At 36.8% G+C, this 18,966-nt stretch overlaps 1 protein-coding gene across 1 annotated transcript in view; it reads left to right on the forward strand.

Annotated features, from left to right (window-relative positions):
* Positions 1-5,553: 5,553 nt before the first annotated feature.
* Positions 5,554-18,966, forward strand: part of LOC145692753 (phenoloxidase 2-like) — an 87,225-nt gene continuing 73,812 nt past the window's right edge. Inside the window, exon 1 of the mRNA XM_081768195.1 lies at positions 5,554-5,610. The gene's annotated coding sequence lies outside the window, so the exon portion shown is untranslated. The remainder of the gene's footprint in view (positions 5,611-18,966) is intronic.

The following is an 18,966-nucleotide window of genomic DNA, read 5'->3' on the forward strand; positions in this document are numbered from 1 at the left end:
TTACAAGAAGATAGTTATAGATATGCGACAATAATTTTGGACATGAGTGTACATTTTGTCATAAAATTCACGTTCTCACAAAACTATAGTCGTGAAAGATTACAGAACATATAATACGTTGTTTGTTACTTGGAAAAAATGAAATCTAAGCTTTACATCCCACGCTTATACCGGCTAGGCTAAAGGAGACGGCGATGATGAGAAATGAATGAAGTGGTGGGATGAAGAAAGTGGGAGGAAACGTGAGAAAACCCATGCACACAGCGTTTGTCCACCACAAAGCTCACTTCGCGCGAGCTGGGGTCGAACCAAGGACCTCATGCACCAGAGGTAAACGTTCTGCCACTGAGCTACTGCGGCCCGTACTTGTTACTTGGTGTGTTAAATATACCTCATAAAGCTTTGTTCATAGTGAAAAATTGAAATTAGTACAAACTTTCAACGTTGCTAACTACTATAACGTTATCTATGATACTTATTTTAAGTATAGCTAAAAGTATTAAGAAGCATATAATTTTTTAAATTATAATCAATATTTAAAAATGTTAAAAAATAGCTCTTGCTTGCAGATGGCGAATTGAATCAACTATAAACTTATGCATCTTAGCACACTGTGCCAATAATAATTGAATAAACTTTATTTTTGAGACATTTAGGTAACTGGTAATTAGTGACAGGAGCATCATTTTAGATTTTGCTTGGAGGGGGGAAGACCCCTTGACATAAGTAATATTTTACGTTTTTCACTGGTTTACTATTTTCTATTGATAAAATCTACATAAATCTCAAACTCAGGGGAGGGGCAATTGCCTCTCCCTGCCTCCCTAAATGACGCCCTGATTAGTGAGTCTCTAAGAACTATCTATTGCTAAAAAGAGCACAGTACAATATAAATTAATTCAATAAACATTTTTTGTAGTCGATATGAATTTAAATCCGCAACTTTAAAGAATATATTTTTATAGGTGTAAAAACTCGAAATAAACATATTAAAAAGCTTATGTGCCAGGAAATGGGGACTTAATACATTTTTATCAAATAAAGCTCTGAGTCAAACTTTAATAGCAAAAGTTTTATATGGAAGTATGTTCTGTAATAAAAATTTAACTTACTTATATATATCTATAAACTATAACAATTGCAATATCAAGCAACTAGAATTATCTTTTCATAGCCGTCGTACTGTCCAAAAAATGCTCTTTTGGACACTACATCTAACTACCAAATTGAATTTTAAATTTTATGAAATTAACAAGAAATTGCTTATTATCGAGAATGGGTAAATCGTCTTCTATCACATATCAAGCATTAGAGAAGCTATTTATAACAAATAACAAAAAGAAATTACCATATCTAGATTGATTACCATGGATATATCATTTATATAAAGTATACAGACCTATTGGCAAGTGAATTTCTAAACCTCCGGTAATCACGTCGTATCTTTTTCAATATCACATCAATTTACTTCAATACCAGCCATAATTCCATGATTCATGTCTTTTTTAAAACTTTTTTTAAAACTTGCACAACTTTTTTAAAACCTGTAGTAGCTTTTGAGAAGCATCCATCGCCATCGTCAGAAGTATTTTCCTGGGCTTCGCTTTTATCCTCTGTCAATTCCTTCTCCATATTAAACGATGATTTGCCAGTAGTTTCGCTTGAAGCTGAAGAAGTGATATCTATCCACCTAAGGAAAGTTTCCAGTTGTTTTGATTTAAACATTTTAAGGGCAAATTAGCATGCCGACATGCATACATACAATAACAGCTCAACTCAGTGTTGCCACAGTCCTAGCTCTGGAATGGGCTGAAAAATAGTACCAAAATTGAAACAAAAAGGGCTGAATTCATTATTTTATACCATTGGGGGTAAAAGTGTTGGGGAACGCGGGGGGACGCCGCCTTTTCACTTTTAGAAAATATGTGTGGCGTCCCCCACTTCTAAAAAATTACAATGGGCAAAGATAGGCACGGGGGGCGGCGTGACGTCATGCATCCCCCTACTTTTTCAGATCCACTTTTACCCCTGAGTGTAATACATGGCTCTATAACATGAAAAGAACAGAGGTAAAGTTCTATAACACTCCCCTCTTTTCCAAGAATTTAAATCAAGAGAGTGTTTTTTAAAATTAATTTTTAAAAACACCCAAATGGGACGACTAAAATTTCTACCACACTGCTTCTTTCTCGTCTCCTTTATGCGCGGCGCGGATGCGCTCATCTAGCGTCATTTGTTTTCCGGTATAGTTCGAATTACGAATTTTCTACACAAAGTTCGTAGCGTTATGCGGTGTAACGTCACAGAAATGGACTCTTAAAAATGCTGTTGAACATTCAAGACACAGTATGAGTAACGTGAGATGTAGGAAAAGTCTTACTGACACTTTTGAAAATGTGACAAGTATTTGTTAAATGGCGCTGAATTGGGTAGAATTGTACCAACTTTTTCACAAAAGGGGCTGAAAATGCCTGCGTGGTACCAACGGGCCGATGAATGACAAAAAGGGCTGAATTTGGTACAATTGTACCAAGTATGGCAACACTGGCTCAACTGTTATTACATCGCACTGTTCGACGAAGACGCTTTGCCAACATATCCTGATATTGTTGCCAGAACGCTCTGCACTATTAAGCCTTAAGATCTCAAAAATAATTCCTAAGTTTTACCTTTTAAAAAAAAGGCTAGAAAAACACGCTATGATAGTAAATAACTTATGAGAGACTTAAGAAGTGACTCAAATATATATCCAAACATAACAAATAAGAGATATACAAAATAGAAAGGATTATTGTAGGAAATCTGAAAATCGAAGCTAATGAGGGTGCAGCTGCACCCACTGCACCCATTGTGGCGCCGCCTATGACTCTAACAATATAATGGAAAGCTAAACAAGTTATAGCTTAGGACCTCATTCTCTTGGAGGCCCCAAAAATTAAAAGGAAAAAAATTGGCTGTACATCCCCAAAAATAAGATTTAAAAAAATAAAGTAAAATTTACGTACAGGAACAGTGTGCTTCTTTGATGTAAGTAATGGGTCCCCTCTTGCTGGCCTGCTCCCTAAAATGTCAGTTGACAAAGGACAGCTGGATATATATAAAAGGTCCAATTATCTTCAATACTTTAGGGCCTCATCAAACCTAAATCCGGCTCTGCTTACTCCTCACGGCTAGTGAACACGAAAATCAACGTTAGTTTTTTACTCTTAGCTCCCGTTGTTAGAAAATGGCCAATTTTCAAAGCATTTCTGAAGTATGTATTACAGCTAATATGTTTTAATACGTCAATTACATTGCTAATACAAAACAAAGAGAATTTAAAGAAATAACATTTCATATTTTTCATTCACACATTGTTTTGTTCGCACTATTGCTGCGAAGAATGTGATGCCTTCATTTCTTTATCTTTTTCTTTTCTTTTCTTTTTTTCTTTTTTTTTTTAAATTCCATAACGTATTACATCCCAGGGGATGGTTGAAATTTAATTCATGGCAATGACGTTATCGGGTGACGGCACCGTAAATATACTTCATTGTTGACATTAAAGTGTACTGAATCGAGTGTTAGCTGTTCTGCAGTTAAGAAGTTTGTTTGAAGTGTGGGAAGTGAAGGTATTCCAACAATTTCCAATAACATCGCACCTCAAATGCAACTATGGTCCACAGGGCCGGCTTTAAGCCGATTGAACCGATTGCTCCCAATCGGGCCTCGCGCCTAAGGGGGCCCTCTGCACTAGTGCTGTCTACTCTATTCTACAATCTAATCTACTCTCCAGCTGCCGTTTTAACAGCGTATTCGCCCCCAGAGCAAACAACTGTTGTGTGGTCCCTAAGACTATAAATTTTGCTCCTAATACATGTAATTAATACATGCCATTCTGCTCGCGGGGCCCCCAGCCAAATGGCTATTGTAACGTTAAGATGGTCCTACTATTCTCAGTTGTCAAGTACTCGACTTAAAACAAACACAAGCATGGTGAGCCTTAACTTGATTTACACTTACACTTAGAAGGTATTGTGAAGTATCTAAGCTATCAACCCTAAATTAATCTGTAGCTATTGACATCTCATTCCTGCGTTTAACAGGTTGCTCCTGTTTTATAATCAATTTTATACAATCTGCTTAATACATGGTAGAAACTCACTTACGTGCTGTGTTGTTCTTAAATTGTTAATTTCTATGCATATGTCATTATCCACAATACATCTGCATTACTGCAGGGATGGTGAACCATTCCTGCATTCAATAATAACTATATAATTTATGGCGTTCTTTATTAAGCGCAAAAAGATTAGGCTACTTACAACATGTAAACTGCAACTTTTAAAAAGCGTTGGATACACTGCGTAACGCTCTCCGCCCCCCTGTTCCAACGCACTTAGAAACTGATGTAAACACAACAGCAGCGCCAAAAACCGCACTAATATCCTACCTCAGGTAAGTAGACAGAAACAAATGGAAAAGGAAGGGAAATGGAGGTCTTGAAAGTAAAACGGAGACAAATTCACTAGTCTTCAGAAGATACTGTCTACAATGCAGTGAGCAGAGTGGATCGGTAGGTCAGAGTAAGTCGGTGGGTCTCAGTGGGTCATGGTGGGTGGTGGGTCGCAGTGGGTCACATGCGGTTGACCCACGACCCACTGACCCACTCCATCTCTGCTTCGATCTTAACAGGACAACAACGACTCACCAACCTTAGAATCATATCCGTAGAGCATAAGTTAGCTTCAAAGCTATCTCTTGAGGACATTGTAAAAACCTGTGTAACCAAAAGAACCCAAAAAGTTAAATTTTAGTTCCAGCTTTTTGTGTTTTCACTTAACTTACATCGATTTAAGAGATTTGCAAAATGTCCGAGTATAATACTCGAGACAACAGCTTGATTGTTTGTCATAATTAAATATTCTATTCTAAAGCAACAGACTGTTGATTCATTGTACACATGTCAAGCATGCTACTCTCAGATTATTTGGCAATCAAATACTAATTAGTTTGGTGTTTTATCTTGTATTAAAAAATTAAATTACGTTCTGTAATTTTGAGAAGAAAAAAATGGAACAGGAGAATTACTGTGTGATGCCGTATCAGGTGTAGTTGGGGAGCGTTTTGGTTTGGTTGATCAGGGAAGGGGGGAGGGAGCTAAAGCGAGTTCTTGCCCCGAACAGCAACTAGATTAGTTGCGTCGCTGGGTACAAGATCCTTATACTAGCATGATCTGGTGCGTAAGATCCAATTCTGCTTTTTGGGTATAGTTTGTCTTCTACAATTCGTCTAAGTGTTCACGTTCAGCCATTAATTAAAAGCTCATTTAGCTTAACGAGACTACATTTAAAAGAATAATAAGGAAATAAGTGTATGTTTTTATCAGACAAGGGTCAACGAACACACCTCGGGTAGATCTATATTTCTGGAAGAAATTTCTTCCAAATCAAGGTAATTTATTTGCATTTCTCTTGACTATCTATATTCATTAAGATTACAGAAACATATAATGTAATCTTAAAAGATGAAATTAGGAAAAATAATGAACTGCAATATTGATAAATATATAAACTTCACCTTCTGATAGATCAGTTTCTTACATTTTGCTAGTGTATGTTGCGTTAACAGGTAAGTCTCTTTATTTTATTGTATATACATTCTTGTTCAGAAAGAAGGGCGTACATCTCTCTTTTGAAGGTTGTATTGTCGCAGCCGTTTGAAGAAAATCTTAGTACTTCAGCATGAATTATCATCTTACGGATAAGAATACAGGACTTTTGAAAGAGCGGTGGTCAATTTTCTTTAAACAAGATAGAATTTTACATTACATACTTTTTTGTATCCAAAATGTTTATAGAATGACATATCTCTTGCTATATATATTGAGTTGACTTGAGTTTAACGTCCCTTTCAGCAACGAGGCTATATGAGACGTGGACCTACTGATTAACGTGGAATTCGAACCACATGAGCTCTCGCCGGGAATCGAACACGGGTATCCCGCGCCATAGGCGCGTACACTAACCATTTAGCCACGAAGGAGCTCACTGCTAAATATATTGTAGAAATATGTAATCACTTGCATGATATAACCCATCCCATGTGCTACCACATTGGAAGATACATTATACTACGGCGTTGTTATGTAATATCACACGTTACTTTGTGTTACTATGTGAAAGTTGATATATTTTAAAGGTAGAGCCTGTCTATCTCAGGTGTGCCGTCGAAAAATATGCGAAATATACTTTGGGCCCCACCTCAACCAACTCGGATGAAGGAAACCCTCCCTTTGCTTAGGGAAAAGAAGTGAATGACCTCACCTGTGTTGCCAATTTCTCATTTAGTCGTTTGATCTTAAGTGGAGATTGTAGGCTACTTAAAATGACTAACAAGACAGAGCACAGCGAAGTTTGTGAAATAATTCACTGTTGCAACGCATCCAACAATTGAAAAATCTCGGCCGCAGCAACTTGTTTCTTCCCTTTCGAGGGAGGTACGGGAAGACACCCATCGACAGTAGAAAGGCCAGAAGAGGCACAGTTGAAATGGAAAGACTAGTAGTATAAGGATAAAAGAATGGCGTCGTCTACTTAACCTCATAACCCCGTCCTATTTTGTTTTGTTAAAAAGGGAAAGTCATGGCGATCGGAACGAAGCGGTTGGTATCAAATATTGAAGTAGAAGGGGAGAAAGTAGAACAGGTGTCAAATTTTCGATACGTGGGTAGTATTTTTAGTGATGGTATGAATTGCGAGTCATGAAATAAAACCAAGGGGGAATGGTGAAAGAAGCCTTTAGAGCAGCGTTTCCCAACCGGTGTGCCGCGGCACACTGGTGTGCCACGAATGGGCCGCTGGTGTGCCGCGAGGAAATGAAAATAAAATTCTTAATTATATAGCAACCAAATTGCAAGACAGGAAATATGTGTATTTGAATTTCACATTACTATGAACCTCTACAATGGAAAAAATATAGTAATATGTTATTGTACATACATTACTACTACATAGATTGTATTTCGAAAACAGAATTTTATTAATATTTAACGTTAAAATTGTGACGTATATTAACCATGTTAATAAATTATAAGTTTCACATTCTGTTACTTGTCGGCAGATTTTTAATGTTGAAAAAATGTATTTATTATCCTTATTATGACCATTATTGCTTCTTTATTCTTACAGGTTATATATTTCGTAACTTGAAATTTTAAAATCTCATTCTACCCTTTCGACAAAGCAAACACTCATACAAATTACCTCCATCTGTTTTAAAAGTCAAGAGGTTTGTTTGTTCGTTCGTTATTTAGTGATCTTTCTTAGTGAAAGGTTGGATACAGTCTTCGAAAAAGAAAGTGTATTTTTAAAAGCCTTAGTCCTATATTTCATTGGAATTGTTTTCTATTTTTGAATTTGAATGAAAAATAAGCATAATGTTTTACGATGGGGGAAAACCAATGATCGAGCTTTATTCTCTGTGACAAGGAGGTCAGTAATCACAGAAAAAAACGACGGTATTTTCTATTTACAAATAATAATAATAATAATAATAATAATAATAATAATAATAATAATAATATATCTATCAGTGTGCCGCGAGAATTCAAGTTACACCCGCAGTCGGTCGCAAGCTGAAAAAGGTTGGGAAACGCTGCTTTAGAGGGAAGAAAAGACTATTTTGTGGCACCTTGAATGAAGAGTTGAGAAAAATACTCATAAAATGTTCTGTGTGGAGTATCGTACTGTATTGGGCAGAAACTTGGACATTGAGCGAAGGCGGTGGAAAAGCAACTGGAAGCTTTCGAAATGTGGGTGTGGAGAAGAAGTGAAAGAATTAGCTGTGTCGAGCAGAAAACGAATGAGAGGTTGTTAGAAATGGTGGGGGAGAAAAGAACAATTTTAGATATTATTAAGAAGAGGAAGAGAAATTGTTTGTGACATTGGCTAAGAAGGAACTGCATCATGTCGGACGTTTTAGAGGGTAGGGTGTCAGGAAAGAGAGGGAGAGGGCGAAGAAGATTACAATTAACCCTTTACCGCATGCCGTGCTATATATGGCACATAACCTTTTTTCACTTTAGCTTTTTTTGTGATTTATCAAAGGCACCAAATGACTGTTTTGTCTGCTGTGTGAGATATTGACACGTATGAATAAGAGATTTTGGTGTCATCTGGCATGTTCTTTGTGAGTTGTAAGTGTGTCATATATGACACTTACTTATTTCTCGTTGGAATTAAGTGAAAAATCTCAAATTCAAGTTTTAATTCAATTTTCAAGTTCCCATAGGAGGATTTCCAATGCTGATTATTTTTTTTTTCTCTAAAAGAAAAAAATCATGCAGAAAGGGGTTAATGGATGATATAAAAACTGAGAAATCGTATGTGAAGACCAAGAGGTTAGCCGAAGACTGTGGAGCATGGAAGCTTCTCAGTTGCAGCAAATGATCTGTCAAGAATAGCAGAATATATGATGATAACCTAAATTCATAACTCTGCTCCATTTTGTTTCTTCTTTAGAAACATCATTTTGATCTAGTAACGGACAGGGAATGTGTATTAGTTGTTATTTTTTGGTGTGAGCAAAGCTATTTCCTTACTAGATAACTTGCGACCGCACATTGCGAGCTTCTATTTTTAAATGCCAACTATTAGGCGAACTAGGCAGTCGTCTAGGGTAGCAAAGTTTAGGGGTGGTGCAACGGGTGTTATTAATATTACCATTTTGCTTTGCAAAGTTTATAACATTAATAGTGTAAACGGTAAACACTATAAGCTATGTAAAAGTGTTAGAGCAAACTACCATATATACTAACAAGTTTCATCACAAATTTGATCGAAATCGAAATTACATTTACTTATGTTCATCTCAGAAGAGTAATGGAGGTTTTGTTGTTGTTGTTGTTGTTTTGCGAAATACTTAGGGTCAATCCTGCTTTTGTGAGTGTGACATTCAAAAGTGCTGAAATTCATATCTGTGGCCATTCGTGGCCAGGTGGCTTAGCAGCTTCATTTCTGTAAGTATGGTCATGGATTTAAATTCAATGAGGATATTTGGTTCAAACATAAATGAGAGAGTGGTTTGGTAATCACAATAAGTTGTAGATCATCTCTTGTGTAGCCTTAATGCTGAAAACTGACAAACATCAATCAAGATAGTTAAAATTCATGTTTCTTCTCCTGTGTCATATATACAGTATATATTCCCACACGGGATGACAAATTACAAACTGAATATCAAGTAGCTTTCGTATACGAAATTTCGTAATTTTGTACAATGCAGTTTAAAGGAAACTCATCACAACAATAATATTATTCTCTAAAAAGAATCTGCAAGCAATTTTCTATTTTCCCAAAAATGCTCTCTGTTCACAAACTAGGCTCCGTTATTTATGGAGTTCACATAATTTTGATACCTAAAATTTATATTTTTGTTCAATAGTTTGTACTTAATCTTATTATAATATTGATTGTAACAAAAGTATCAGGCTTTTTATAGTGCCCCATTATTTAGCCATCTTATCAAGCTTTTTATAGTGCTGGGCTCTGAGACACAGACCTCCCCAAGAAGGACCTCTATATATATATACATCGCTTTTATATATACATCGAAAATAATATACACATCGCTTTTAGACTAACTTAAGACGCCAAGGAAGAGTAAGCAAGGGCTCCGGTTTTGAAAATCAGTGAGGGGTGCTGTCACAGTTTACGACTGGGGATCTCGGGTTATGGAATACTACTCAGGCTTAGCAGGTGCCTTTCTTTGGAAAATTTTGAAAATTGACTCTCCTGAAAATTTAGTTTTAGGATTCTTAAACTAAAATGGAGTTTTGTGTTAGTGTTTATTTTGCTTTTTCTCGTGTGAAAGTATATAATCTTGAATGAAAGTATGGCGGCGTAACCATGGAGGTTCCATGAAGGACCGATCTAAGTTTACTTCCACGTCATATAAGAAGTATAAGAAAAATAGTTGAAAATACAACGGAGAAACTCTCGTTCAATTTGCCACCTAAAAAAAAATTCTTTGCGCTATAATTTCGGAATTGAGAGTGCTTTCATCCCTGGTATAGTCTGTTCAAACTTTATATCCTTCTCCTGTATGCTCTATGGAAATATCAGTTACTACTATCATTTAAGAAATGCGGTAAAATATTAGTTTTCTCTCTCTCTCTCTCTCTTTGTTTGTTTTTTTTTCTTTTTGGCCTCGATTCTCGAAGGATTCTTTGTGGGCTTGTCCCGATTCCCACAGAATTCTTTGTCGTCTTGTCCCGATTCTCGAATGATTCTTTGTCTTCTTGTCCCGATTCCCAAAGGATTCTTCGTGATCTTGTTCCAACTCTCGAAGAATTCTTTGTGGCCTTGTCCCCATTTTAAATTATTCTTTGTGGCCCTGTCCCAATTCTCAAAGGATACTTTTTGGGTTGAGTTGATTTTGAATTTAACGTCCCGTTCAGCAGCAAGACTATATGAGACGTGGACCTACTGATTAACGTGGAATCCGAATCACATGAGCTCCCGCCGGGAATCGAACCCGGGTCTCCCACGTCCGTATTCTTTTTGGCCTTGTCCCAATTCTCAAAGGATTTTTGTCGTCTCTTTCCGATTCTTGAATAATTCTTTGTGGCCTTGTCCCGATTCTCGGAGAATTCTTTGTTGCCTTGTCCCGATTCTCGAAGGATTATTTGTGACCTTGTCCTGATTCTCGAAAAATTCTTTGTGACCTTGTCCCGATTCTCGAAGTATTCTTTGTCTTCTTGTGGCGATTTTCAAACAATTCTTTGTGGCCTTGTCCGGATGGTAAAAGGATTCTTTGTTATCTTGTTCCGATTCTCGAAGGATTCTTTGTTGCCTTATCCCGATTCTCAAAGCATTCTTTGTGCCCTTGTCCTGATTTTCTAAGAATTCTTTGTTGTCTTGTCCCGATTGTAGAAAAGCACTTGTTGTTATGGATGCGCATGAGTCGAGACATGAGTCGAATCTCGACTTGAATTCGAGTTGAGATTCGAGTCGCGACACACTTTGTAAAATTCGAGACGAGTCAGACAAACGTATTTCTCGACTCCAATTTTCGAGTCAAGTCGAGACTGTTCGTAAAAATCTCGACTCGACTCGAATGTCTCGAAAATCTTTCTGCAACATTTAATATTATTTTGAAGAAAGTATTCACTCAGAAAGCCTTGAAACCAATGCCAGCATTTATTACTATAGAAAGGTACAGAACGCATAAATTTAATAGTTAATCTTTCAAGATCAAGATTTAATTTTCAGCTCAATTCAGTTAATTAAAACTAATAATTAATGTCGTGATATTTGATTTACTTCATATATAACAATAATAATAATATTTGATTATCTAGTTTGTTTAAAACTATTAACCGTAGTCCATATCTAGTTTGTATAAAACTATTACGATAAAGGGACTTCATAAATTCTCTGAATGAGCAAGTGGCAGTCTATAGTAATTTAGCATAGTTATAATTATTATATTTTCGTTTCCATGAACGCAATAGGGCCACATAACTTCTGGATTATTCGCTTCCCCAGACGAAAATGTTTCCCAACAGTAGTGGCATTTTTCGACAAGATAATGCATCATGTCACAAAGCCAGGAGTTCGATGGAAGTGGTTCGAGGAACACAGGGGCGAGTTCTAAGTGATATTCTGGCCCCCCAACTCGTCGGATCTGAACCCAATGCAACACATCTGGGATGTGATTGAACGTGACGTAAGCGCATCGCCCCTTTCCCCGGAATTTACGGGAATTAGGTGATCTGTGTGTGCACACAGGCACGTAGCCAAGGGGGGATCCGGACTCCCCCCCCTTCGAGACCAGAAATGAAAAAAAAATTAGGGAAGGATGAAACAAAATGAAGTGAGAAAAAGAAGGATCAGCGTTAAAAGTAAACTACAGGAAGCTTTTAGTTACTCTTTCTTATGAGGAAATTTGTACTACTTGCAATACATGGTAGCGAGGTGAGCGAGATATCCTGGAAGATTAAGGGAATTTGAAATTTCTAGAAAAGTTGCGGAATTCTCAGAATTTCTGCAATTAGTCAGGGAAATTTCAAGCTTCCGAAAGCATAGTGCCGTGGTATAACAGCGTGAACATTTTTTATCATAATTTTTCGTCATCGCATCCTTGCAATATCAAACATGTTATTTCAAAAACAATTTTCTATTGCTCCTTTAACCTGTCATTTGGAACCGACAATAGTTGACGGAATAATAGAAACAAAAATATATGTGGAAAGAAAGTTCTGTTAACATTTGATTCAACAGAAAAAAGAACGCAGATATTGCAAAATATTTTACAAGACATTATTAAGTATGTACTTTTTATAATAGTGAATATGTACTTTTTATAATAGTTGAGGTCATAATGAAAAGAAAATTGTTTTGAATAAATAGAGGAATGATGTAAATACTGTATAATCTTTTTCAATACTTTTTTTTATTTTACTCGAGATTTCTTCATAGTTTATTAACATACTTACCAACATTTTCTCACAAACCAATATATGTTGATAGTAAAGTAGTTTAGATTGATCGAGCTCACTCCCCCTCCGTTACGAAATCTTGGTTAAACGAAGCAATATATGTTCTAGTAAAATTGTTTAGAATGATCGAGCCCCTGGTGTGATGATCACAGTATTTCATGTCACGGACCCCCCCCCCTTCACGAAGTCCGGACTACGTGCCTGGTGCACATGTGGTGCCAACTCTCTCCAGCGACCTACACGGATCATTGCGTCCATGCTAAGACGCGTCGCCGTTGTTATCAGTGCCAAAGGCGGACATACTGACAATTAGGTAGATAGTCATAATGTTCTTGCTGATGTGTGTGTATATATTAACTCATATTTTGTCTCGACTCGAATTTCGAGACGTTTCGTCTGGAATTCGAGTCGAGTCGAGACATAAACATATTTTCGAGTCGAGACAAAATTTTCTCGAGACGAGTCGAGACAGGCTTAAATCTCGACTCGACTCGACCGTGCGCATCCCTACTTGTTGTCTCATATAGAAAATTTTTCGTTTTTTTAAAGACTAAACTTGTATTTGACTTTTGAAAGTAGTCTTTATGGAATTTTATACTTCGTAATAGGAAATTCAAATGCTACATAAGAATAACTACACTGTAAAAACTGAGGTGTTGAAACAACACAAAATAACTACCACTTTAGCGTGTTACTTGTGTGTTAATTCAGCACCAAGCACGTCGCCTTCGGAGCATATCAGCAATAACTCGTTATTACCTGAGAGAATTTGCATTGGTATTTATCGTTTAATATGAGCAAAGTTTTGTGAAATATATTTGGCACTTACGCCAAGTAACGAATAATGTTCTATGTTTTCTGTAATCGGTCACAATAATATTGCTGTAAACCTGTGGATCGTCTGACAACACTTACTTAGGCAACAGTCCTGCCATCTTCTGTTTATAAGTGCTAAGACACAAGAATAACAGATAAAGGAAATAAATGGAAGTACCGCTATCTGTGTAACTGTTGTCAGATGATTCACAGGTTTACAACAATATTATTGTGACATATTACAGAAACTATAGAATGTTATTAGTTACTTGCCACAAATGCGAAATATATCTCGCAAAGCTTTGCTCATACCAAACAATAAAAAACGATGCAAATACCCAGTCAGTAACGTGGTACTTCTGATATGCTCTGAAGGCGATGTGCTTGGTGTTGAATAGACACACAAGTAACACGCCAAAGTGGTAGTCATTTTGTGTTGTTTCAATACCTCATTTTTTGCTGTGTAACATTAGGGTCTAGTTACAAAAAAAAAAAAAAAAAAAAAAAATATCATCGAGGTTCCCTAATCAACGTTCAAAGCAAAGCGAACATAACCAAGTCGTTTACAGCGTGGTGAACTATCCCCAACTGAATTTTAAGAGAGACACTATTTAAACTTCTAGACTCTCGTAGGCAGTGGCGTATTTAGGGGGGCTTCCGGGCTTAAGCCATCCCCGAAATTTTATTTACTATATTAAAGTGAATGAAATGTGTTGCAGAATTTTCACATTTCCAGGACTAAAGTTAGTAAGCCTCCCCCGAAACAAAATCGTAACTACGCCACTGCTCGTAGGTATAGCGGTAACTAATGTAACATAGATAATACCTAGATAGAATGCAAGTAATAAAAAATTAGACAAAAGTGTTCCATTAAAAATTTATTCATGTAGAAAATAGGCTAGTTTACTTTGAAATATGCGAATAATTTCCATAGTAAACTATAATTGAATATGAAATAAATAGTTTAAACAACTTAATAATTAGATAGTATTGTATAAATATGAAGTCTAAACTATTAAATTATGTTGATATGATGAAGGTTTATCATCGGGACTTCATTATTTCGTATCTTATTCATTAACAAGAAGAAATTAAGTATTCAAAATGCAGTACGTATTCGAATGATGTTCATTTATATAGATAAGGAATAGAGCATGATAAAAATGGGTTAAATTGTAAGACCTATATTTAAAGTATATTGTGTAATGACCTGCCCATCTTTATAAGCCCTACTTGTTGATAAATTTTCTTTCATTATATTTACAACCATTTAAAAATTTATAGTTTCCATGCTATGAACCATATAAAGCTAGTACAGTGTTCAAAGTCTACTAGTGTACTAGTGTACTAGTGTTGTCCACTAGACTCGTGGGTGGCATTTCTAATCTTGTTTCGGTTTTCTCGATTTTTTAAGTCTTGTCTTTATTTTCTCTGCAAAACCACTAAAAAAAAAAAAAAAAAAAAAGACAAATGCATTTGAAAGTGTGATTGATTTATTAGATGACAAGCCAGAGAGACGAAGTAAACTTGTTTATGCTTTTACACGTGTGCCACAATCACTCTCAGGGTATATTTGTAGTTTTCCCGTGTCAGTTGCCGTGAGGAAGCCCGATATGCACTTTGGCGCCGACGAAATAAATTTGTGTGTGTGTGAAATATGATAGTTTTGAAGTTTCTTTCATACAAATGGTTAAATTTATTGAATATTATCTAATGGTAAGGATTTTTTGTTAGTGTGCAGCTGACATTTTGAAGTAATTACTTCGTTAACGCTTTGTTTTGTGTGGACCTTCAGCGTACAGTGTTTATTGTAGATATGTCCTTGTGTCTGTGATTTTAGCTCATGTTTGATTGATTACACTGCTCTGCATTTTGAAAAAAAAAAAAAAAAAAGGTCCGATTATCTTGTTTTGAGTGGCGTTTTCTTATAATTTTGGAGCGCTGGTTATGAATATAACACCATTTTCCCCCATCACATCACGTTTTCCTGGAAATGGGGAGGTATATTTATATCAATACGTACAAACTACATTATAATATAGAATACATAATATATATTTTTCATGTACATACAATGGTTTCAAAAGTAACTAAATATACAAAAGTAACTAAATATACAAATGAAAACAAATACCATAGTTAGTCAAATATGTACAGTCGAAAACAATATTAAGTATAGATTGGAGGTATAAGAAATGATAGCTCCAACCTATAATTAATATTGTTTCTGACTCTACAATTAATCATACAAAAGCCTACTAAATATGAAACAATTTCCTTCGTTTTGCCATTATTCCAGGAGTTACAACGCCTGTATTCACCCTTTTCAGCAACCAGCAGCAGTCGGTCATCATATTAATGGTCTAATCACCTTGATACCTCTGTTCAATATCCTTAAATCCTGGTGAAATCGTTCATCGTGTTCTTCACTATAGACACCAAGATCGTGTGGGAAATTTTCTAAATGTGCATGCTTTGACACTCATATTATACCCAATATTTCTAATATCTTGCAGCAATTCTTCTACAATATGTTCGCAATCAGGACTTTTTGTATTACCCTGGTAGTTCTTCACAACATTCTTGAAGCTTTGCCATGCTTTCTTCTCCATTTGGGTTATGGTGTTCTCAAGAAGTGGAAATGAAAATGAAATGAAATCTTTAAGTTTTACGTCCCACGGTTATGCCGGTTGGGCTAAAGGAGACGGTGATGATGAGAGATGAGTGAAATGGTGGAATGAAGAAAGTTAAAGGAAACGGGAGAACCCCGAGAAAACCCACGAGCACGGTGTTTGTCCACACAAAGTTCACTTGGCGGGGGCTGGGATCGAACCCGGAACCCCAAGCACCAGAGGTGAACGCTCTACCGCTGAGTCACCGCGCCCCTAGACAAGAGTCCCGCCGTCCTATCTGGCATACACTAACGGTTCTAAGTCCAGTGACCCTTATCCCTACTCTGAGGCTACATAGTGTTGCCATATCGAAACTTTTTGTCCAGAAGTACAAATACTATAGTCAGTCAAACATCATTCGACATGATTATGGTCCACCCTTTACATAGTTCGAATTAGTTTATTACATCGAATTAGCTTACATTAGGTCTTCCTAATGGTAATTGTCTAATTGGATTTCCAGTTAAAACTTTGAAAGCGTTCCTACTTTCTTCTATTCTGGCTACATGACCTGCCCACCTGAGTCTCCTAGATTTGATGATTCTAGGAATGTTTGGTAAAGGGTGTAAATTATGCAGTTCCTCCTTCTGAAGTTTCTACCATTCCCGATTGCCATTCCTCTTGGGTCTTGTTCTTAAATACTTTCAGTCTACGTTCGTCCCTCAGAGTAAGCAGGGGTGCCCACAAAGGGGGGCTATGACGCAAACTGCGTCATTGAAATATTTGGGTGGGGTTAAAAATCTATATAAATATGTTTGAGGGGATGTAAAAATTAATCAATTTTTTTCATGGAAGAACACCTACGGATAGACAATTGAGGAGGGGTGCGTCATGGGCATGAGGGGGGTGGCACCACTGGAGTAAGCAACCATATTTCGCAACCTTACAGAACAATAGGCATGATTATCGTTTTATATATTTTAAGCTTCAAATTCTCGACAGAATTAACGACGACAAAAGATTTGGAACTGAATAACAACACAAATTCCCTGCATTTAGTCGACGTTTAATTTCTTAGTGAATATGGATTCCATCTGTTAATATTGATCCTAACAGACGGAAAGTATCCACTTTAGATCTAAATATGTTGTGTCATGAAGTAATGATGCACTATTAGATTCTTGTAATAGCATGACTTGGTGAGTAATGAACGATTTTGGTTGTTGAAGACAAGATCTCTTCTATACGTCATCGTTTGTCATCTCCAGCCATTAGCTAGAAATTCATTTAGTTAATAGCACCTCATTTAAAGATTCATGAGAAAACAGGTATGTGTTTTTTCCAAACAGTCATCATTTAGAAAAATAAGTATATCTCGGACAGATATCTATTTCTGCAAGAAAGTAAACATCTTACTAAATCTTGGTAATTCGTTTGCAATTTATTAGACTATTTATTATCCATTAAGATTATAAAGAACATGCAATGTATCTTAAAAGATGAAATTAAGGAAATATAATGAACTGCGGTGTTAGTAAATATATAAACTTCTTCTTGGAGACTAGTTTGTCACCTTTTTTGTAGTGTAGATTTTATTAGCAGGTAAGCACTCTTATTTTATTGTATACTCGTGTTTTAAAAAACAGGCCACGCACTTCACTCCGTCATGTTGTTCCATATTTAAAATTTACGGGTTAAAAGAAAACTTATTTGGTCTAGGAATTAATTCGTGCGGTTGGTACGCACACATTGAAGCTGTAGTACAAACACAAAATACATAAATACCTTAAGAAAAATATTGTCCATCGCTAGCCACCACTTTCGCCCATCTGTCAGGCAATGTACGGATTCCGTGGCGAAAGAAGTCCTCATCCTTGGAACCGATCCAGTCAGAGACCCATGTTTCGATATCTTCTGAAGAAGTAAACCGCTGTCCAATCAAATCGTTGTTCATGCAATCGAACAAGTAGTAGTCCGAAGGAGCAACGTCTGGTGAATACGGCGGGTGGCGTAAAACTTCCCATCCGACATTTTCTAAATAGGTTTTGACCGGTTTTGCGACATGTGGGCGAGCGTTATCATGTTGAACAATAAGTTTATCATGTCTGTTCTCCCATTCTGGTCGTGTTCTGGCCAGAGCTTGCTTCAAACGCATTAATTGTCGTCGATAACGTTCTCCATTCATAGTTTCACCCGGTTGCAGCAGCTCATAGTACACCACACCTTTCATATCCCACCATATGCACAGCATAACCTTTGCACAGTGAATATCTCGTTTTGGTTGTGATGGACCTGATTCACCTGGTTTCACCCAGGCCTTTTTTCGTTTAGGGTTCTCGTAATGGATCCACTTCTCATCACCCGTAATAATTCGATGCAGAAACCCCTTTCTGCTCTGTCGTTGAAGCAGCAATTCGCAAATGGTTTTTCGTCTTTCAACGTCTCTGTCTTTCAATTCATGTGGAACCCAATGTGACATCTTTTGAATCATTCCCATGACTTTCAAGCGTTTGGAGACTGTTGTTTGATCAACGCCTAATGCTGCTGCAAGTTGTTCCTGCGTTTGACACGAATCCTGCTCGAGCAATGCTGTCAATTCTTCGTCTTGAAATTGTTTTGGCTGTCCAGCTCGCTCTTGGTCTGCCAAGCCGAAATCACCACTTCTAAACCGTGCAAACCACTTCTGACACGTTCGCTCAGCTAGAGCATGGTCACCATACACTTCCACCAAAATACGATGACTTTCAGTCGCACTTTTCTGCATGTTAAAGTAATGCAGCAGGACACCCCGCAAAAACACTTTATCAGGCACAAATTGCGCCATGTTCACTTAACTACAAACTGGTGTTGTTGACGCTTTAATCCACTGCCCTATACTACGAACGATACGCGATGACAGGGGTTTGCAACACATGTGTGGATACACGGAACTGTGGGACGCTCCGTTCGTTGAACCATCTCTTGTCCACCCGCACGAATTAATTCCTAGACCAAATATAAAACTACATTTATTATTTAATCATGACATTACACTATCTCAATTATCTGTCAATATCA

The sequence above is a fragment of the Thermobia domestica genome, chromosome 8 (genome assembly GCF_964235325.1).
Source record: "Thermobia domestica chromosome 8, izTheDome1.hap1.1, whole genome shotgun sequence".
Classification (NCBI taxonomy): domain Eukaryota; kingdom Metazoa; phylum Arthropoda; class Insecta; order Zygentoma; family Lepismatidae; genus Thermobia; species Thermobia domestica.